The 16,574-nt window shown below is 46.6% G+C and overlaps 1 protein-coding gene and 1 long non-coding RNA gene across 14 annotated transcripts in view; one reads left to right on the forward strand and one right to left on the reverse strand.

Moving 5' to 3' along the window:
- EPB41L2 (erythrocyte membrane protein band 4.1 like 2) overlaps nucleotides 1-16,574 on the reverse strand; it is a 647,115-nt gene that overhangs the window by 341,972 nt on the left and 288,569 nt on the right. The gene's annotated exons all lie outside the window — the stretch shown is intronic.
- Nucleotides 13,990-15,644, forward strand: LOC115087409. Its single transcript, XR_003855514.1, has 3 exons — nucleotides 13,990-14,070; nucleotides 14,468-14,529; nucleotides 15,542-15,644. It is a non-coding gene; the product is annotated as an uncharacterized LOC115087409 (long non-coding RNA).

The following is a 16,574-nucleotide window of genomic DNA, read 5'->3' on the forward strand; positions in this document are numbered from 1 at the left end:
CCCTATCTGTTTGCGGATAACATAATCCTCCCCCCGGCCAAAAAGTATACAGACTCCCGTATACTTTGCCTTCGGTCTGGCCGCTGAGAAAACTCTGTAGGGGAATTCCGGCCAGTGGAGCAGATGTTCGTATCTTTTGGTTAGATGTGTCTCTTGTAGGCATATGATCTTGGCGCCTAGGGACTGAATATCATGACGCAGCAAATGCCTTTTCCGTGGGGTGTGCAGCCCCTTGACATTAAGAGAAAGCAAATGTAACGCCATTATGCTAATTGCGTGCTGGATATTAGTAGCTCATGAGAAACATACATACACATCATTGAATTCATTGAGCCCTTCAGTACCCAAATACACATCCTCTCCCCAATCCCACACACTACAGCTCCCCATATTTTGAAATTAGCATGTATTTGCCATAAATCACAGTCATCCCTTTTGTCCACGCACTCCCCATCCCCCGCTCCCTCTCCCTCCCTCCCACCCCCCTGAAATATGCGCGCCATAACCATATGACGCCTCTGCCGAAGCAGATGAGACCAGTGAAATCCCTGTGGTGGCCCGCTGCCGCTCCAATGCCTTCCCTCGTACGTCCTTTGAGAACTGAGCAGTTTATAACCAAACATGAATTAAAGTAAAAGAACTCGTCCCCCGGTGCGACTCGTATCCCGTCGATACCATAGGAACACTAGAAATAAGTGGGGTCATCTCCAACAATGTGCATCTATGCCCTCTAGACACATTCCCCAACATACTCATGCAGAAGTACTCAGCCAGTCACAACAACCGGAGAGAGCCCTTTCAGGTGCCTCCACGCTTCTCTCCAGCCTCCAATTGCTGTCCACTGACATTCCGTCTCAGCCGCCGTCCACTGTTGTCTACACGCTGCCATCTTCGTATCTCCAACCTCTCTCGCTGCGGCTGTGGGGCGGGAACCTTGACCGGGAAGCCAGCGTTCGTCAAGATGGCCGCCGCTTCTGAGACATTCAGGGCCTTAGATGTGACGCCCTGGATGGTTACTGCTATGCCTGACGGAAATAGCCAGCGGTATCGAAGCTTCTCCCGTCTCATCACTGACGTGACAGGCTGATATTCCTGCCGTTTTTTTAGGGTGATTGAAGAAATATCTGCGAACACTGCTATCTGATGGGACTCCCACTGCCAGGATTGCTGTTTTCGCGCCACTGAGAGAATCTTTTCCTTAATAGGAAATCTCAAAAAGCAAGCTATTATGTCTCTGGGCTGGTTGTTACCACGGGGACCCAGGGTACGATGCGCCCTTTCAATCGCGATCTCCGGTATGAGTTCCATCGTATCCCCCGATGGCTCTTGCGCTAGGAAGAATTGGCATAAGGATCGCACCACCGCCTCGCAATCTGTATACAATTCTGTCTCTGGTACGCCCCGGAATCGCAGATTGCATCTGCGATTCCTGTTCTCCAAATCCTCCATTTTTGCGGTGACTTCAGCATAGCTTTGACTGAGAGATTCCTCCTGTTCCTGTAGCTTAACTAGGCGCATTTCCTGGCCCTCCAGACGTATATCGCATTCGTCCACCCGGCGCCCTATGTCCGCCATATCCTCTCTCAGTTCCGCCATTTTCTCCAGCATCTCCCGTTTATTAGCCTTCATGTCCTGGCGGAGATCTTGGAACCATCGGCGGAATTCATCCCGGGTGGGCATTGCTGATTCTCGCGGTCCCTGCTCCGAATCGGAGCGCTCGTCCTCCTCCATCGCATCAGCGCTCGCGGCCTGGGTAGCATGGCTCTCAGTCGATCCCTCCTCATCTTTCCCCTTGGCGTATGAAAACTGCCGCAAATCTGGGCCCTTGCGCTTGGATGCCATAGCCAGGATGTTATGGGGCAACAATGTCGTCGACTGGGCGCTTGTAAGGGTGGATGGTGCTCGATTCTCTGCAATGTTAGCGCTAGGCACTCCGGAGCTACAGACTCAGACCGCCATTCAGGTTCGTGACGTCACCGTCTCCCTCCTGAGCAAAGGTTATTCTATATAATATATTACAGTTACAGGACAACATTGTCTTAGCGTGATTGATAATTCAGAAGTTAGCCAGCATAATGAATTTGGCACTTTTCCAGCTAAATTCTAGCCAGCTAATAAGATAACCAGCTAGAATTTAGCCAGCTAATTTAGGGGTGTTCCAGGGGCATAACTGGGAAGAGTTGAATTAGCAGACTATGCTAACCAGCTAACTGATATTCAGAGTCAACAGATTAATATAGCCAGCTAAGGTTGGGTCAGGCCAAAGAGCTTCCTAAAGTTAGCAGGTTAAAAATTAGCCAGCTAACTTTAAGAAAGCCGAGTATAGTGTGACTGCACTTTTGAATATGCGTATAATGTTAGCCGGAGAAGTTTATCTGGCTAACTTTGCCTGAATATGGACCTCTCACAGCTACCACAAAATACAGAATCCAAGCTAGAATGTGCAACTAAATAAAAAATATATATGAGGACGCACAGAATAATGTTGAAATAAGGGGAAAAATGGAAAATAAAACAACTATGGTGGTAGAGGCAACGAGAGGACATGTGATTCATTTGAATCAGGCTGTAACAAAGCTTCTTTACAAGAAGAAAAGATTTAAGCTGGTCAGAGTTTAAAAAATAATAATTAAAATCTTTGTATCTGACTTTCCTTTTTTGTTGGATGCCATAATGAAAAGGTAGCTCCCAATAACCAAAGCATCCTTCTGCACAACTAGAAATCTTTTTGGTCTAATCTGTAGTGTGGAGAACAAGAAATATCAGGAGACACACATTTAAAGTAGCATTTCTGTACTAATTACATTTTTTAAATTAACTCCTTATCAATCTGAAGTGCAAATTCAGTTGGCTTTCAGAAGCAGACAGAAAAAGTTTTCAGAAATAGCAATATTAGAAAGACTTTTTCTAAAGGAAACTTCAGATGAGATCCTATCTTCACTTTCTTTAACAGATTTAATTTACGCTATAGGAACATAGGGCCGGATTTTATAAATTTGCACGAACGCGTACTTTTGTTTCCGCACCAGGCGCGAACAAAAGTACGCAGGATTTTAATAGATACGCGTGTAGCCGTGCGTATCCATTAAAATCCGGGGTCGGCGCGCGCAAGACTGCCCAAAATCGGCAGCCTGCGTGCACCGAGCCGCGCAGCCTGCCTCCGTTCCCTCTGAGGCCGCTCTGAAATCGGAGCGGCCTCGGAGGGAACTTTCCTTCACCCACCCCCCACCTTCCCCACCCCCCCCCCGGCCCTATCTAAACCCCCCCCCCCTACCTTTGTCGGCAAAGTTACGCCACTTTGCGCACGCACGCCGGCCGGCTGCCCCGCTCGATGTTCCGGTCCCGGGGGCTGGTCCGGAGGCCGCGGCCACGCCCCCCAGAACGCCCCGGGCCGAAACCACGCCCCACAGCACCGCCCCCAAAACGCTGCGTCACTCCGGGCACACCCCCGACATGCCCATCCATGCAAGCCCCGGGACTTACGCGCGTCCCGGGGCTTGTGCGCGCCGCCTAGCCTATGCAAAATAGGCTCGGCGCGCGCAGGGGGGCTTTGGGGTAGGTTTTCGGGGGGTATGAGTGTACCCCTTTGAAAATCTACCCGTTAAGCTTTCACTAGAGGAGAAAGTGCAGTTTCAGGAATTTTTTTAGATTTCCGATCAATAATTCTTAAGTCCATCCTGTGGTTTTATAGCATCTAGGAGAATCAACCCCTATTAGATTTTTGCTTTTAATTACATTTTCCAAATGGTGGCAAAGGCAAAAGCAGAGTTGCTTACCTGTAACAGGTGTTCTCCCAGGACAGCAGGATGTAGTCTTCACATATGGGTGACATCAGGCAGTGCCCTATTATGGAACACTTTTGTCAAAGTTTCTAGAAAATTTGACTGGCACACTGAGCACGCCCAACATGCCATGATCCCTGTATCCACAGGGGTCTCCCTTTAGTCTCTTTTTTTCCACACTGTAGTTTGCCTCATGTTTAGGCGTTCTGTGAGATGTTTCTCACAACCTTTCCTCACGGAAACACTTGAAGTTTTACTTCACAAATAATTTCCCTACACTGGTCTCCCCTCGCGTACATTTTATTGACCAAGTGTTTTCCGGACTCCAGCCATCAGATCTCATATGTACTGGAATATGAAGGGCTGATAAGCGGCTATGCAAGCACTGAGCATATCCCTGATACATTTTCTTCCCAAGCATCAAGAGTAATAGTCCTAAATCTCTTGGCCTTCTTGAGGGAGGATTTGACAAATGCAATATCTGTTGCTTCTCAAATCCTGGGACTTGGTCATAATAATTGAGCCCACCTCCTTATCAACAGGAGCCAAAGAAATGGGAGACCCAATATTCTTATTAGGTCTTCCACAGAATCTTGTGGAAAGGGACTACTGCAATATCCCTAGAGGAATCCAAGAACTGTCCCTTCTATAATCTCAAACAGAACAGCACCCATCATTCTCTTCTCAATCCCAGAACTATCCTGTCTGAACCTCATGGGCATGTTTCAGGCAAGGACCTAAATCTCACTCAGCTAGCAGATAATAACCAGAGAAGACCTCAGGTGCCAGGGAGCAGCAGCCCAAACATCTGTGCACTGGAGGAGTTTTATTCACCAATGTATTGCAAAAATACATCAATGCATGGACCACCAATGTCCACTTCCATCAATGCAGTGGCAACAGAAGGAACTGGATGTCTGTCTACATAGACAGTGATGTCAATGCCCAGGCACTAATAATCTGCTCTTGTAATCCGGGGCTCCTGGATCTTACTACTCACCTCCTTCTCCAAAACTGCCTATACCAGCACAGACTAGAAGGCAGTCATCTGGACCTTCAGTTATATTGTAAACAGACATGATGTACCCACGAATGTCGGTATAAAAAAAGCTAATAAATAAATAAATAATAAATAGTGCGATTCCCAGGAGGGTAGTGAGGATGTGATCTCCTCCTCATGGAAACATTAGGATTGGAGGAGGCGAGGATTCATGGCTGCTGCCAGAATACCCCCTCTCCTGGCACCTGCATTGACCCAGTGTCAATGCCTCAATCCTTCCTAGTGCCTTCCATGCACAGTCACTAGCCAGTGCAGCTCCTGTGATCCTCAATGTCGATTCCTCCAATGTCGATGTCTATTGGCTGGGCTAAAATCTTCAGACAAACTTCTATGAGATTCCGCCATGAATGATGTTTTCTAATGGTCATGGCCTCATCGAGGGAGCAGTCAGACATCAGCCAGACATGTCCAGATCTGGAGCTAGGCAAAGCACCCATCAATCATGGGGCATCATAGACATAATCCAACTGCACAAAGGGCACTTACTTAAATCACCACCAAGGGATCAAATGAAAATAAGCAAGTACACGTAATGTATTGCATTTTGTGTTAACGTATTTGTGTAAACATAGCCATTAATTAAATACAGGTATGTGTGCATTATAATTTATGCTTGTCAACTCAACGTGAAATTCATAATAGGCTTTGGGTCCTTGGGTTAATCATAAGTCAGTTGCACTAGTACGCATGTTAGAATTGTGCATTTAAGGTACATATTTAATGTATTTTGGTAGACTTCTCTAGATGCAATTATTCCAACTTTTTTGCCCCATATATTTGCATACCAAATTTTATTTATTACTGCAGAACAAGTGGCAGAGTCAAGGCACAATGAGATCTAATAAAGCAATTGTAACCCTCTTGTCACCCTCTTCTACAATATAAGGGTACATTTGGGTACTGCAGAATATCGTCTAGTTTGCTGCAGGCTCTGGGATTCTTGTTAGGAGCCGCGGGCGGCCGCGGTTGGCCCCTCCAGCTTCTGGCCCAGGCGTTGGCAGCCAAGCTGCGGCGTGGAGTCGCTCCCACCGCAGACCTCTGGCCTTCTTCCCTGCAGTTCCTATCGCAGGCTCAGCGCAGCCCTCCTCGATGGCCGGGAGGCTTCTCGGTCCTCCTCTTTGCGGCATCGGGCCACAGACCTCCGCTGCAGCAGCCCATGTCGGGCAGGACACTCCCAAGATGCCTGGCCACACCCCCGGAGCCATTCTTAAAGGGGCAGGCCACCTTTACTCAGCTCAGCCTCTCTGATAACATCAGGATCCAGGTACTACTTAAGGAACCCTCCTCTTCCTGGTTCCTCACTTGGCAACGAGTCTGCTTGCTATTGTAAGCCTCTCTGTGCCACTGGTGCTTTTGTTCCTGCTCCTTGAGCCCTGTCCCTGCCTTTCTGAGTCCTGCCCTCCAGGTCCTGTTCCTGTCGTCCCCTCTGCAGCTCCTCGACTGATTCTCTGGCTGCTGATCTCGGACCGGCAATTGACGACTCTCTGGCTGCTGACCTCAGACCGGCAATTGACAACTCTCTGGCTTCTGGCCTCGGACTGGTGGTTAGTGATCCCCTGGCTTCTGATCCTGGACCAAACTTCAACGAACCTGCCATCTTCTCAAGGGCCCACCTAAGTCCAGCCGGTCCCATGCACCCAAGGGCTCAACCCGGGGGGGAACGGGGCTGGTATTGGTGAAGATCCAGTCGGCTCTTGCCTCCGTTCATTCTCGCCTCCCGACGGGGGAACCTGTGGGAGTTCGCTTCTTCAGGTCGTGCCAACTCCCCCTCGGGCAAAGGGTCCACATCTCCTCGACCTTCATTACAATTCTTCAGTGGGAAGAAGCAATAGCTTTGGTGCCCATGAGGTTAAAATACAGATACTACAAAAGGAAAAGGAAAAAAAGTGTGTCTACATCAGAAAAATAAAACCACTTACCAAAGTATTTGGTGATTAATGATATCTTGACAACAAAAAAAAACCCCAAAAAAAACCAACACACATCTTTCCTGCTACATCCAGAAAAAAAAAAAATCAGGTCATTCACAAATACCATTCACAAGCTCCGTTGTTTTCCCCAGATTCTCAAAAGCCTGTCAGGATACTGATTGGAACTTCCAAGGCTCTAGGATGCCCCTCTTTGGCAAGTAAAACAAGCTGGTGATTTCTCTCTCTCTTCTGAATACACAGGGTGGCTTCCCTACAACAAAATGAGCTTCATTTCACTCCAATATCTCTCCTCTGAGATGTTTATTCCAATTCACCCTGGTAGAAGTCTCTGCCATCACTCTCCATGGGTGCAGAACCTCCTCAGGTGCAGGACACACACTCTGGAGCCTGGACTGCTCCTGAACGTATTGTCACTTCGCCACAAAATCCACAAATCTAGGTGACTTCCAACATAGCAAGAAACATGGAATAGTTTCCCTTCAAAGGAATCTTTCCTAGTGTACTGCTTAAAACTCCTCAAAGCTGCTTCCAAGAACCACTCCTTCTCTTTGAGCCCCAGGGACTCCAACTAGCAGTCCAAGATACCTGAGTAAAGAGCCAGGAGACACTTCTGGGCTCATTGTCTATATTCAATTCACCAAATCCTATACACCTCCCATTGGGGATTGTCTGAACACTACCCACAACTCCTTTCTGGCTTAACGTAGTAGCAAAGAAATGAAGGCAGAAAAAGAACAAATGGTCCAACCAGTCTGCTCAGCAAGTTTATGGTAGTAAGTGTCAATTCATGCAGGTTACCCTCCATGTTTCTGTTAAGGGTAGTAAAATTAATCAAAACCAAGCAACTGTCAAACCCATAACAAAATTACTGCTAACATTTTTATAGGGGGAACAGCCCTCTTGATAACTCAGACAGTGCTGCTTCAACCTGCTTTGCTTTTGGGCTTGACCGTAGAAGCAACCCTGCACTTTTTACCTAATATCTGCATATCAGTACCCCGGACAATAAAAATCAGGGCTCAGCATTGGCTGTCAACTGAATCCAATTTCTTTTTTTCCCCTCTCATAGACAAGTATCCGAGGAACCACCTTCATCACTAGCAGATCGATACAGTAAGGCCGCATTACTAAGAGTGCAGCAGTGCCCGGCTCACCCTCGTTTGCCCCACGCACTGTTCTGATCACATACCGCTCGATACTCTATTTAAATTGCTTGCAAATACAAGCCACATCTGCGAAGCGTTAGGCCCGCGCAACCCATTTTACTGTATAGGCGCTTAATACAGCGCTTATATAGTATCCTGGGTGCGCTGGTACCTGTCATTTCAAATGTCATTTCAAATGACATTTGAAATGACAGGCACCAGGAAGTGGATCCCAACTTTAACCCATGAAAACCTAAGAACCGAAAATCCCCTCCTCCCGAAGCGGCTCGACATGTGCCAACTTACCTTTTGTTGCTTTTCAGCCCCTTCCCTTCTCTGCCGCCCTCCGGAGGGGGCAGCCGGCGGCGAAAGCGGCTCACAGCGGTCCCCCCCGCGCAGGTCCCGGTTCTCCTGGCTCGGCAACAGCTAGGGCTCCATCGGCCCGTCGATTTGGGCGCTCCAGCCTAACCTCTGCACAGCTCCCAGACTTTGCCAAAAGATGGCACCCAACTTGCCTCCCCTCCCCTTACAGCGTCCATAAAATTTATCTAGCACGAGTCTGGAAACCCACCTTACTAGCCCTCCCCCCCTACACAGCACCTAGAAATCTGCCCAGTGTACCCCAATCTAACAATTCTCACTGTCCCCATTATCCAAAGTACGCCGAACACTACCATCACCTGCGATTCAACCTCCATCATCCAAACGTACTTCAGACCCGCAGTTCATTTCCTCCCCTACACATACCCTCCAAACACACATAGACGGGCATGCTTTCATTGGCCGGAGCGTCCGTCAATTTGGGCGCACCGGCCAATGAAAGCACATAGACGGGCGCGCGTGAAGTCACGGCGTGCGTCACGCGTGCCCATCTATGCGCTTTCATTGGCCGGAGCGCCCAAATTGACGGACGCTCCGGCCAATGAAAGCACGCCCGTCTATGTGCTTTCATAGGTGGGCGTGGGTTTCCAGACTCGTGCTAGATACATTTTATGGACGCTGTAAGGGGAGGGGAGGCAAGTTGGGTGCCATCTTTTGGCAAAGTCTGGGAGCTGTGCAGAGGTTGGGCTGGAGCGCCCAAATTGACGGGCCGATGGAGCCCTAGCTGTTGCCGAGCCAGGAGAACCGGGACATGTGCGGGGGGGGACCGCTGCGAGCCGCTTTCGCCGCCGGCTGTCCCCTCCGGAGGGCGGAAGAGAAGGGAAGGGGCACAAAAGCAACAAAAGGTAAGTTGCCACATGTCGAGCCGCTTCGGGAGGAGGGGATTTTCGGTTTCTTTTGGGGGAAAGTTTGCCGTCTACCATTACCCCTGCCTCTAATGCAGGGGTAAGGGTAGGCGGTAAGTTAGCAGGTTAAACGTGCGGCAAAACAGCAGGGTAAAATAGCGATAGTCGGGGCGCGCATTACTGTATGGGAGGGAATAGCTAATTTGATCGTTTACATCTGATATACATGCCGCGTGCGGAAGGGGTTACCCGGGGATTTAAAGAGGCGGTAAGAATGGGTTAAAGGGGATAGTGTATCGCGGGTTGGACTAACGCGGCCGAAAAGTGAGTAGAAAGCAGGTTAGGAGCAGGGTAACCGCGGCCCCACTTTACTGTATCGAGCTGTTAGTGAATAGGCCGTTTATGCCCTTATTTGTACATAATGAGAGAGAAATAAACAAGTAAAGGAAAGAAAGATTAACTAGGTGTGGTGTCTTGTGCCTCAGAACATAGCATGTACTTGGCTGGTAGCACCCCACTGCAGGATCTTGATTCTTGAGTCCTGAAAAAAAAAAAAAACCCAACTCTCAGACGACCAGCACAATTCGCATAAGATGATCCACAGCATTATCCCTTGCTGCTCAGCAATTCTCTCTTTCTGTGCTAATTTTCTCAGTTCAAAGTCCCATGAGAGGCAGAGGATAACTCATCACTGGATGCTCATGACTGCCTCACGCCCATCTCAGTCCATATACGATTACGGCCAACCACTCCTGGGTTAAATCACGGGTCTGTCAGCATGACTGGACTCTCAGAACCAGATAAACTCGAATCTCCACCAGGTATGTGGAAGTCAATCAGCCCTAGCTGTTATAAAAAAAAAGCCCAGGGCTTACATCCAATGTCCAGTTCTCTTAATATTTTATCTGTCCACACTGCAACCAGCCCAGAAGGGAAAATAAGTTCAAGGCCCTTGTAAGGCTTCAATCCTGCATATGTTGTGCTACCCACCTCTCATGCATCAGCGTTACACATTCTCAAACACTGAAGTTGCTCAAATACTGCAGTTATCTCGCCTGCTCCAGCAACTCTGCAGTATCCCTCCCTCACACTGCAGTTAAAGAAAAATAAAGCTTGATAACTTTGGTTAACTTGTTGCTGGCATTCCTTCTCCTACTGCTTTGTGTATCCTTTGCAGGTCTGCTTAGGCTGATCACTCCAGCTACTCTTGCTTCTGGGCTTTCCTCCTGCTGCTTCTTTGTGGAAGTTCTAAAGGGGAGAGCCACACTTCCTTCCTGTCTTCATCTACTCTACCTGCACTAAGGTGGGAGGAACCATGGCCCACCCAATTCTCAAAAGCCCTACTCCCAGAACTCCCTTCAGCACCCAACCCCTATCCATACCGGGTTTTGCAGTTCTCCTGACTCTTGCTTTGCTTTATTTTGGGGGCTCTTTCTTTCTTCATTAGGTATTTCTGGCATCTCCTCAAAGGCTATTAGGGTCTACTCTGAGATGGAAACGTCTCACTAGGGTCTATTGCAGTTCCCCTGAAAGTAAACCAGGCAGATTTTATAGTCCATAACATTTTATATTCTATAGAAGTAATAAGGTAAGGACACTGTGGTGCACTAACTGGGGTTTATTAAAATCAACTGTCTGAATACAATATTTGTGTCTGCCTTCATATCAAAAGGAATCCCACATCCTCTCTCTCATACATCCTGGAAGAGAAGGTGGATAGGGGCTACCAACAACAACTTAGGGGCAGGCTCACCCTCAATCTTTAATTCAAAAAAGGGGACAGACTTAGCCAGCCTCTGGAAAAATCTAAGGTGCATAGACCTATTTCCATCCTGCAGTTGAGAAAGCCCTGATGAAAGGTGAGCAGAGTATTTCTCTTTAAAACAGTAAGCATTTGACATAAGCAGGATCCAGGATTCCTTGGTCTTTAAGTACATGGGTTCTAGGGAGGCCTGAAAACACACCAACTGTAGAGCCAAAGCTCAACTCCTTAGATCCAGTGCCATGTGACATCATGAGGGCGGGGGCAAGGTAAGCAGGAAAAGTTACTTGCTTCAAATCTGCTCAACTGATATTCAATGTAGAGTCAAGAACAAGATGTCAGACTACTGTTTGTGTTGAAGATCAGGTGCTCAATGAGTGGATAATTTAATATGATGAGTAGAGTTAATGTAATTGATTCTTGGACCTGGCTAATGCACCGAGTAAACACTGCAGTGATCCTACTATTCAGCTCTGCCTTGAAGACTGCCAGTTACAGCACTGCTTTTGGCCTGTAGGAGATTAGACATCCTCCATGGTTCATAAGAACATAAGAAAATGCCATACTGGGTCAGACCAAGGGTCCATCAAGCCCAGTATCCTGTTTCCAACAGTGGCCAATCCAGGCCACAAGAACCTGGCAAGTACCCAAAAACTAAGTCTATTCCATGTTACCATTGCTAATGGCAGTGGCTATTCTCTAAGTGAACTTAATAGCAGGTAATGGACTTCTCCTCCAAGTTCTTTAGAAACTGTCCTCAAACGATGTTAGCACCTGTGGAGATCAGAACAATAGTATCTCTGTGCCCAACATGCAGACTTCACCTATACATGAGGCAGCTTTGTGTAGTACAGAAACTCCTGCACTTCTTGGTTTTTGTAGTTTCGCATTGAAGAGCAGTATCAATATTTTAAAGCCTCTGCTCAAGGCTCAATATAAACTCTCTTCAGCATCATGCTCAAGAATTAAGAACACTTGTCTAAGCTCCAGTGAATGAATCGAGGATCCTCTATATTCCTATGCCTACTCTCAAAGGAGCTAAATAGACAGAGTATCCATAAAAGGATTTGGAAAACAATGATTGGTAAAGATCCATGATCATGAAGTCATCTTTGATGCCAGTTTTGAGGATCTGGACTTTAGTTCACCAACAAAGTAAGCTGAAAGCTATCCTGCAAGGCCTATGTTAGGATTGACTGGATGGGACTGAGGGAATACCATTTGGGGAGTGCCATGAGACAGTAGGTTAGGACTAGAGTCTATCTTCCGCCTAGTCAGCCCCCTCCCTTGTGGGTTGAGCCCTTGGGATCTAGGGGCCAGTAAGGCTTGGCTGTGGCACCAGTACATCTTGGTGAGTGCTGGCAATGGAAGGAGCTGATACTGGAAGAGAGTGCAGGCAAGTACTGGAACTGAGGCTTGAGCGCAGGCAAGGACAGGGCAAGGCAAGGATAGGACACACAAACAAGGAACACTGAACAGAGGCCCGAAGGCTACCTAGATAGGAAAGGCCTCAATAGGCTGTAGCGCAGAGTAAGGCCTAGACAGGCCAGAGAGCAGGGCAACAGGCAAGAAGGCCCAAAGGGCGCAAGGCAAGGGTCAGAAAGCCTAAAGGGCACAAGGCAAAACAAGGAGCGAGAAAGCCCAGAGGCTGCAAGATAAGGAATGAGAAGGCCCAGAGGTAGCAAGACAAGGCAAGGAGAGAAAAGGCCCAGAGGCCACAAGGCAAGGCAAGGAGCCAGGGCAAGGAGCCTAGATTGACTTGATGTGAAGGCATCAAAGTAGGGCTGAGCTTGGGTGTGGTGCATGCAAGGAGGAGGAGCTGAGCAAGGCTGAAGGGTAGATACAATGAGGTCTCCTATTGGTGAGAAGACTGCATCACAGGTTGTGTTTGAGCTGTGAGGAGCTGATGTGGATAGCATGGAACAGAGCTCAGAGAAGATCTCTGCTGGTGGGGAGGCATCAATCAGGGTATGAGATGGCTGCGTAGTAAGTAAAATCATAACAGAACCCCTCCCCTCTTAAAAACCCCCTCCTCTGGGTCTCATTTTCCTTGGGTGTTATATAGCTGGAGTGACAAGGCAAGGCGAGACTTGGCTAGGTTGACAAACGAGGCTTGGCTGGGAATCTTTTTGTCAGGACATAGCCCCCTGCAGAGCAGAGTGGCTGTTGGCACACACCCTCTCCTGGGCAGACTGGATCAGGGCTGGAGCCTTCTCTTGGGCTACCTGGAACAGAACTGACACCCCCCCCCCCCCCCTTCTTGGGCTGACTGGATCTTTCTGTGGGTGGTGGACTGAGCCTTCTTCTGGCTGCTAAGAGTGGAGGACAGCGCCTTTTTCTGGTGGCTGAAAGCAGTGGACAGCACTTTCTTCTGGCAGCTGACAGTGGTGGACAGTGCCTTCTGTGTAAGGGATTTGCTGACTCGGCGTGTCTAGACAGGCAGGGCCACTGGCACAGGGTGACAGAGGGAAGAACCCTGGCTCAGTATCCTTTGTATACTGGAACACATGCACAGGGTGAGTGGGAGATAGGGCTCCCATCATAGGATGAGTGGAATATGAAGACCCTGGCTCAAGATTCTGGGCAGACCGGCACCACTGGCACAGGGTGTGTGTGAAGTTGGACCCTAAGCACAGGGATCCCTTGAGGCTGAGATGGCACCTGAAAGTCTTTCTGTAGGAGGATCAAAGGAACAGAGTCCTCCCAGGACTGGACTGGTGCAGAACATCTAGGCAGCTGGGTAACAGTAGACAGTACTTCTGTCAGGATGCTGGATGGCTGGAAGAGAAGGGTTTCTTGCATTTGAGACTGGCGAGAGAGACCCTTTTGAAGCAGGGCTGCGGCTGCAGGAGAGAGAGACTGTGGTACTGGATTTTCCCTGAAGTGGAACAAGTCAACTGGGCTCACTGAATGGATGATATATAAATTCAGCGTGTGAGGCAGATTAGCAAGAAGAGATTCCCCAGAATGTCTAAGAGTAGGGCCAGTGTCTATAAAAAGCTGGATGGTTAAAGCTGCATTCTCCACATACCAGATGGCTGACATGGATTGTGTCCTCTGGAGTGGATCAATCGGAATGGAGTCAGTTTCAGAAGCTCGTTTCATATAAAGGGAAGCACTGACAGGGGTGAGAATCCAGCAGGCTATTTTCTAAGGATGCAGAGGTAATGTTAAATATGTATGGACTGAAGGCATGGTTAGAAGATCTTCAGAGGCTGCACTAATTAAGTCCTTTTGTTCTAAGATTTCAGAAGAAAAAAGTTTTATCAGAGCAGGGTCATTTGACATTTACCAGTTTAAAATTATCCTGGGAGGATTCTGAAAGTAGTTTGATCTTTTCAGACCCAGAATTAGAATTAGCCTGAGTAGTTTTTACCTTGATTGGTTTTTCCTGAAGGTATGTGACCCGTGTTTGGGAAGCAGTTCTCATTCTGGAAACATCACCGGATACAGCACCGGAGCAGATTCAGAGGCTGTAATTGACTTATTCAAAGGAAAAAGATCAGTAAGGCAATTTTTTTTTTCCAGGAATTCATTTTGACTTCTGTTGGTTATTTTCAGTTGTGTCAGAATGGCTCTTGGACAAGCAGCCCTGAGGCTAGGTGCAGGCTGTGCCTCTGCAGGTACGTGGATAGCATGGAACGGAGCTTCAAGGAGACCTCTGCTGGCAGGGAGCTGTCATAGTCAGGGTACAATGACAAACTGCATAGCAAGTGAAATCGTAACAGCCTAAACCACTGTGGCGACATTTTGACACAGATGTCACAGCAGGAGTCACTGTGGCCATGTCCCAAACATTTGAAGAAGTCTTTGTGATGTTCTATTATAGAGGTGTGTTCAAATGTTTAGGCACCCCTGGTCACAGTGTATGTTTCAATGAATTTCTAAGTGAACAGAAACTCTACATGGTACAAAGTTACACTACTAAAACAGAAAATGCCCCAAAACAGATGACACTGATATAAAAAATTAAAAAAAAAAAAAGGTCAATTCATGCCACGTGTTTTCAAATAGCTTATTTTATATATGGAGGAACATCTGAAAAGTCCTTTCAACACTTTAAAAAAATGACACATTGGGATCATTAGAATCTGATAAGTATCAGAGACTTTGGCACCACAGCATTAGTCATACAAAAAGATTTGAAAAGTTTTAGAAAGTGCATTTTTTGAAAATTGCATGCAAGATCATAGATAATAAAAATACATTTGAGGTCACTCGTAATAAAAAAGTGAATCTTATCTTGAACAGTGAACAAATAAACAGTTAGTTCAGCTTACAGTCCAATCCAACATGGACCCAGGTTTCGTAAAGACTGCATCAGGGGAAAGCTTCAGTCGGATCTCAGAAGTCCGCCATTACTGCAAGTAGAACTCAAGGCGCTGAATTTAAACACTTCTATACATTCCCACATGTGCTGACATCATGAGCTTGATTTAACAAAAAGAATAAGTAGACTGATTGGAAAATTAGAATATAACAATTGACTCACTGTATTTAAATTTGTCAGAATCAACCATCTATGAAATAAGAATCTAATACTTCTTATTAAGTTTCTCTGATTGATAAAGACCACACTGCTATAAAAATACTTTGTACAAAATACATCTTCTCATATCTCCTGTGCATCTCCAGATTCACAATCTTTACAAAATGTGGGTCCATACCAGGTTGCACTTTTGACAACATCTGAAGCCATGGGACAATGAGCTACCTGTTTGCTTCTTTACTGATCAAGGTAAGTTTCAAAGTTCATCACAAGTAATCTCAAATGTATTTTCATTGTCAATGATGTCACATGCAATTTTCAAAAAAGCTCTTTCTAGATGACAGGAACATTAACAAGTATTAGTCAGGTAGACATAATGATCACCACCTATTACTTATGGACTAAGTAGCAGGGGAAATGATCTGTTCCCTTCCAAGTGACCTAGATTGACCACTGTTATGAACAGTATGCTGTGCGCAATGAACCACTAAAGTCTGACACAGCATTGCACTTCTTATGTTCTGAATTACTGCACTGAGCAACCAACTGCTCCCTTGTAAATCAGTTTAGTAATGTAGCCAATATCCAGAAATTACAAATATATTCTTATAGAACAAAGTCTGTCAACTTTAGACATTTGTAGTAGGACAGAGAATGAGAACTATGCTTCTGGGCCCCAAAAGGGAGATTCCTTTTCTTTCCTAGACCACTTGACATAAGAACCTGGGTTCACTACACACTGGACATTTTTATGCATTTGTTTTATTACAACTTTTCTTTTTTTAGACCATGTCACTAACATTTTTCAGCAAAATTATATCTTTTGTTCATTAAAGACACATCTCAACCATGTGTATAGGACAAGTGCCTTACACAGCATCTGCACAAACATGAGTTCCTATATACATAAAGACTGCATACATTGAAAAATACCACATCACCCCCCAGGAGAATTTAATTGTGATTCTTCTAAGACAACCTTCTGAAAACCTCGGACATGAAATTAAGAGCCAAACCATATGCAATAATCTAAAACAAGCTTATAATCAGTTTGCATGTTAATATGTTAAAGGAAAGACTCTCCTAGAAGCAGTTAATAGGTTACAAAAGATTACCGCACTAAAAAGGAAAATACTGTCAAACAGTGGCAATATATGGCAGAATTAATAAAGTCTTATA

This window comes from Rhinatrema bivittatum, chromosome 3 (assembly GCF_901001135.1).
Source record: "Rhinatrema bivittatum chromosome 3, aRhiBiv1.1, whole genome shotgun sequence".
NCBI classification, from domain to species: domain Eukaryota; kingdom Metazoa; phylum Chordata; class Amphibia; order Gymnophiona; family Rhinatrematidae; genus Rhinatrema; species Rhinatrema bivittatum.